Source organism: Montipora capricornis, chromosome 4 (genome assembly GCF_036669925.1).
Source record: "Montipora capricornis isolate CH-2021 chromosome 4, ASM3666992v2, whole genome shotgun sequence".
NCBI classification, from domain to species: domain Eukaryota; kingdom Metazoa; phylum Cnidaria; class Anthozoa; order Scleractinia; family Acroporidae; genus Montipora; species Montipora capricornis.
In genome coordinates, this window is record NC_090886.1 from 28,279,391 (window position 1) to 28,286,371 (window position 6,981).

The window sequence follows — 6,981 nt, forward strand, 5'->3', positions numbered from 1 at the left end:
GCTCGCATTTTAGAGGAAAGCAAACGAACATCAACTTTTTCATTATGTCCAAAAGAGTACAGATAATTATTATTTAATTCCAGTTGAAAATAACAATTCGATTTTCATTCCTGAACAAAGCAAGAACCGATTAAACCATCTTTCAAAAATACGCATGCGTAAAACTAACAAACGATTTAGTGCCCAAGGAAAGAATTTGTGGAGCAACTTCTTGCACTAAGTATGAGCTATTACTAGTATTCTGTTTTGTCGTTGTCGTTCTCTTTCGTTCTCCTTTCGTTTCTGTTCCAGACATAGGTCCTTCAGGCATCATGTAACCTTATCAGAGCTTCTAAAGATATGCCAAAAATTGCAATACAGAGAAAAAAAGCAGCTCTAAGCAAATTAAAACAAACACTTAGCTTTAAGGTTACATCCCACCAATGCCTAGTCCTGTTCCAGGACTCCCTCTTACCCCGCCCTGAAAATGGGCCTGGAACCCAGGCGGGAAAAGAGATAGTCCTGTATTACTTGCAGACGCATGCTCGGAATGACGCCATTTTTTCCCCCAAAACTGGGGGAAAAACCATATTTGGAAAGAGATTCCTAATTTGGGCATAGTTCATTTGGAGTGTTTTTATACTGAAAACATGGCGGATAATGTGAAAGGAAATTTATGATGCCACGTTTCCGGAGGCATTTGATTTCGCATTTGAATTTAACTTTGTGCCCAAGGCGGAAAAACTTCAAGCTATCCATGCAGTCGTTATCGGTAATGATGTTTTTGTTAAAGAAGCAACAGGAGTTGGCAAGTCTGTTTGTTTATACGTTGAAGTTCCTTATGTTTAATTTGTGATTTTCTTCGATCCGAGTCCGATGTTAGTTCTAAATCAGTCCTTCTAATCGTGAGTCCCTTAAAAGCACTTTGGAAGATCAGATTTATGACATACGAAAGTGTGGAATTTCGCGCCTGAAACTTCTTGGTGAATTCCCAACTGAACATGATTTTGGCGCAGAAAAATATCAAATTTTGATATGCTCTCCAGAGAGTCTTTATATGAAGAATCCGTGCGAGAACAGCTGCTGAAATTGCAAAAATAATATCGTACACATGGCTGTTAACGAGGCCCACTGTGTGTTACGGTTGTAAGTATAAAACTGTTGGTTGTGGATGTGAATAGCTCAGCAATGTCTAATAAATCTCCTGCTGGAACACTGGTTTATTGATCATTTCTTCTCTTGATCTATAATTTCTAGTTATATGACGACCGCACAGATCCACCGTATTAATATTTGAGGTGCACAGTTGTTATTGAAACTGTGATTCCATATTGTCTTAGGGATTTAGTTTGGATACCCTATGTAATTATATCAAACAATTAGAAAAAAAAACTAAATTGAATCACGACCTGGACTTTTTGTTGTTGTTGATAACGTAAAAGTTCCTAATTTATACATGTATATGCACAGTCAAACATCAATTATCGCACGCTGATTGTCAGGATTTTTTGTTTTGTCAAAATTTATTCGTGAATATTAATGAATGAGGATGTTCAAGGCGATTTTCCTTCCACTAAAACCTTGAAAAATGCTACTTAAAAGCATTTTTCCTTCTGAAACGCATTGTTAGGGATGTAGTCAACATGTTTACAAACATTACTGATGATACCTCCAAAAAATACATCATCAGTCAGTTTTGCAGTCCTCAGAGTAGACTCAGAGTGGTCATTGCCACAGTAGCTTTTGGGATGGACATAAACTGCCCAAATGTCTCTCATTAGATCTCCTTGCAGCCTTTTGAATTATGCTCAGGAATCTGGCAGGTGTGGGAGGGATGGGACACAAGCAGTAGCCAAATTATGTTACTCAAACAAAGAGTTTGAATACTACCTCTCTTCTCTCTTCTGATCACAGTACTGGCGTTACTTCTAATGTTGTGAAACAAATTGTGGAGAACTGTGAGACCGCAGAAGATGTTCTCTAGAAAACAGATGTTTTAGACCCTATTTTGGCTCAGAATATCATAGACATTGTGGAAATGGAAGCAAACCCTGACATCCTGGTCTAAAAGTTAAAAAGTCCAACAGTGACATTGTCTAGTCTGTGATAAAACTCAACCTGCATAATCCAAAAATGTATCTTGGTTAGATGTAAGTGTCGTAGTTGTGAAACATTGAAAAAAAAAAAAAAAAACACGAGGCTTTGTTTATATGACCTCATGCAAAGTCAGGATGTTGAAACCCTGTTTTTCACACTGGTAAATGGTCATGTACACCCAAAAGACCTTGTGCACTGAGGTTAGTTTCCTACAGTGGGAACATCTCTTAAAGGAATTTGTGAAAGCCTGATGACATCCAACCAATCAGGATGTTGTATTAATTTTCAATGGTAGAGCCATTTCAGACGAATGCGAGCACAAAGTCGTTCAAATGAACATGTCCATTTAATATCACTACCTACCCCCAAAGACCTTCCTTTCAACGATAAGTCACTCCTCATCAGAACCAGATTGATCAGAATCAATTTCTGGCCCACCATACAAATATTGACCATTGGAATTTTTTTTGACCAATTTTGCCATCCACCTCTTCAATTCTCCCATGTCAAGACACTCCAAGAGGTTTTGAGGGTGGTTAGGAAATGTAGAGTGACATTGTCCTGGAATTTTACTAAACACATCTTGCTGGGACAATTCCCTAAACATGATTTCAACATCATCAGCAGAGATCATTGTGCTGTGTCCTTTAGATTGGGGAGTGACACCTAAGACTCTGTCAATATTTGTTGAAATAGTTTGTCCCTGTGATTGTGAATGACCATATCTCAGTGCACTTGTTTCATTTAGATTCTTTTGAAGCCTTGCAAAGTGCATGGTCTTTAATATCTCGAACCTCGTGCCCAACCCTCTGATCTATTGGAATGCATCCACCTGCCTTTCCAGTGTCATTGAAGTACTTGCCCCATTTTAACTTTGCATATTTTTCAAATAATCACTTACGTGATTATACTAGAACAATTATTTACCAATATTCACCTCACCTTTGGCGAATAATTGTTAATTATTGACTTCAAATAGTACTCAATCTATGGAACAGGATATCCATTCAGTTGCAATTTTCCAACTGATAATTTTTTACACCTAAGTTAAGCATATAGTTAATATCATTAACACTTCAGCTTTCAATAAATACAAAATACTCTAACTTGAAGCTCTAAAATACTGACAGTCTAGATAATACATAGTTTATAAACTACTGACATAACACTGGTTTCCACTTTTCAGTAATAATAATAATCTTCCCAACGTTGCTCTTGTGAAGCCACTCAGTCCTTTGTCCTTGATTGGCTTTGGAGCTCAAGTGGTAGATCTCATTGAACCACCTGAATTTTTTAGGTGTCTGTAAACAACAATAATTTGCTTAATTGTCCAGATAAGTGTGAGGATCACTTCTCTCTTTTGTCTAAAACCCACAATTCAAATATACACTCATTTCATTTATTTTATCACTGACAACTCTGTTCTCCAATTTTCAAGTTATAACTTTCTTACTTGACTGAAAATTATGATTTTACAAACTGTGCAGTAAGATCTATGTGATAAGTAAATAAACATTATATTTGTATAGAATGTATATAATTTTTAAAAATTTCAATCCCATGGGCCAGTGCTTTGGGGCATCCAGTTTATGTTTTATCGATTCATTTATCCAGCTACAACTATTTATTTCTTTAGTGTGCATTGCTCAATGATGTTAGAAAGATAAAAAAGTTCTTAATAAATAATATAAATACAATACATGTATTTATTTCATCTTTTTGTGCACAATCAAGTTTTACAGTACATGTGACTTTTTTGTGCAAGGAATGACACCAAAAAAGGTCAATTTAATATTTTGTCCCCTCTAAACAGCCATATTGTGGTATACTTTCTCTTTGATATTTCCATGTTTTTTGCAGTTTATACTACAAGTTGCCCTACAACAAGAATAAAGTAAAATATAAATGTAATGAACAAACAATGGTGCGTAATGTTCCATCATGCAAAATTAATGCATACCAATTAATTCATTGACAATGTTGAAACCAAGTTTCAATATGGGGACAGTATCATAGCTAAATGAAGACATTTCTAAAAAAATAGTTGTTTAATTAATACTGGTTCACTAACTGATACAGTAATATTACTGATGTATTTACTTTAAATCCTGAATAATTGATGTGCCAAAAGCATTTAAGATCAGTGGCTGTACATTCAGAGCATTTCCTCCAGATTAAGATAAATTGACATTATATTCTCTGCAGTGAATATGAATGAGCATGGAATGTTAACATCAAATACTGCAAGTAGTTAATAATATCCTATCAGTGTCATATCAACAAAAATCTGCTTCGCCTTTAATTTGAAATGACACTGCCCTTCTTAATTTAAAAATTACACAGAAAATAAGCCCTCTGCCCTGGTTTATAATTTCCAGACAATACACATTAAAATGCACATTTTAAAATTTACATAAATTAAATCAAAAGAGGGTCAAGCTCAATTTTTACCTCCACAATTAGAACCAATTGACAAAACTTCATCCAGTAAAACCTGAAACCCCTATGGCGGTAACCACCGCATCATTCTTTACTTTTACTAATGTATAGATTTCTTGAAAATATTATCATTACTTTTCAATAATTTGCTTGTAGCATAAATAAGACAGTCGAAGGAGTCACAATTAATCAAGGATAAAATAGGGAAAGATATCGTTTACGTCACTTATTGTCATTAATGTGCCAACCAGAGCCTCACTGGCTGTCGAAACAAAGGATCTTTTGTTCTTGTGGTTGGCACATTTCAATAACAAAAGCAATGTTCATATTATCCAATAAAGTAATAAGTTCTTATGTACTAATTGATCCCTTTTAGCAATTTTTTTAAAATCAAGTATACCCTTATGATTACTATGTAATTATGAATACTATTTCAATGAAAGCACGTTAAATTTTAAAGTTGGTATGTACATGTCTTGAGAGTGTTCGCATATGCAAGTCAAATAAACGCAGTGAACTAAGCAATAATTCACCTTTCGTCTCACAGTTAGACGGCATTCCGCCCGACATATCTGTAGCGATAAAATTAAAAACAGATGTTCGTTGAGAGAATTCAAAACATCTGATAATGCTAAACGATGACTCAACACATACCTCGAGCTCCTTCCATTGATTCGCTGTACGAGCATTCGAATTCTACTTAGATTGAATCGAAGCCTTCGAGATCGAGGATATCGCTTAACGTCGTTGTAACATTTTCTGCAGATAGCACTCCCTTCCCAACGAAGGACTTTGATCGGGTTTTTGACACTTGGCGGATTTGCTCCCATACGTTCACTTACATGGAGCAATAAAAGCTGTTAACTTGTAATATTGAGCTTACTCTAAAAGAGCGTTGCTTCCCCCAGCAAACTAAAAGGGTTGCTTACAAAAAGCGTGAATAAAGAAAAAAATCCCGCCATTTGAGGTTTAAGAGACCGCCTTCAAGGTATAAAACAAACGATGGAAGAAGCACAAGTTGAAATCATCGCTTCGAACGCCATCTTTGTTTACATCAAAGCGCGCGGTTTGGAAACTGGATGCTACAATTTTCAACAGCCAATCAGACAAAAGTCTCCTTTGTTCTATTTTTTGCAATCTGGTTGGCTCGTTCCGAGCATGCGCTTGCAAGTAATACAGGACTCTCTCTTTTCCCGCCTGGGTTCCAGGCCCCGTTTCAGGGCGGGGGACGAGGGAGTCCCGGAACAGGACTAACCAATGCTTGACTTGTATAGCTGCGTAGCCACTGGTGTGGACCAAAGATATCATGATATGTCAAACTGGGTTAAAATCAGCGAAAAATGCAGGAATAAGACATCTTCCTAACCGTTTTCCACCTGAACAGGAAAAGCGTTGATTTTGTAAGAACTTTCGTCAATGCAGTATGGCCTTGTTGTCGAGTCAAGCCACAGAAAGCGCCCGAAAAATGAAGCCTCGCTAATGTTCTGGTGAGTTACCCTGGGGGTGAGCCTGCAATCCAATCGAAAGCCAGTACCTGGTCAGCGGTCAACTTTAAAAAAAATCGCTGACCTCGGTGAGCTCCAAGCTCCAAGCCCATATGGTCACGTGATACTGGTCAGCGGATACCCTGTTTTGACAGGCGTCAATTGATCAAAGGATGAATGTCCAATATATCAAAGATGCTGTTAACTAGCATGATACTGGTCACATTGGCATACATGGACGGGTAGACGTACGGACGTCCGTATGTACGGACGCTTGATGACGTCATGGCTATAAAACTAAGATTTCTTGCATTAATGGGTTACCATATTTTCTTAACAATGGTGCTCCGCGCGCGCGGAGCTCCGCTAGCACTGCAAGCCCGAGTTTACGCTAATTGTAGCCTCTTGTTTTGATTAGTTCTCATTATCTTTTCTCATTTTGTCAGATTAACTCTCAATATATCAGCTTATAACACTGAAATATTAACGTGGCAATGGAATGGCCAAGACTTCAATACTTTTTAAAATTTGCTCCTGAACTCATAAAGTACTCTTATAACACCAGAAGATCCCTCGACCGAAACCTAGAGCTTAAAACAAGAAATGTATGGAATTGAACGCAGCTCAAAATAGACATGACGTTTCAAATAAAAGAAGGTTAACCACTTTGACATAGTAAAAAAAGTGTAGTTTTGTCGATATGTAATTTTGTGTATTCGCGGGGAAACGATCTGAACTGCACATGCTACTGGCAGGACGCGACATCATTTTACGAAAACCCGCAGATAAAGTGTTTTAACTAAATCGTGATCAGTCAAGGGTAGAACAGGTTTATGGACGCAATACATTTTCAATATGGTCCTGAATCTCTCAACGTTTCGCCAGCATATAGATGGAGAGTGATATAGTCAATGAGGTATGGATTGCGAACGCGCGTTACCTCAAGGCTGTCAGGTGCAATCTACCAAAAAAAAGGAGGCTA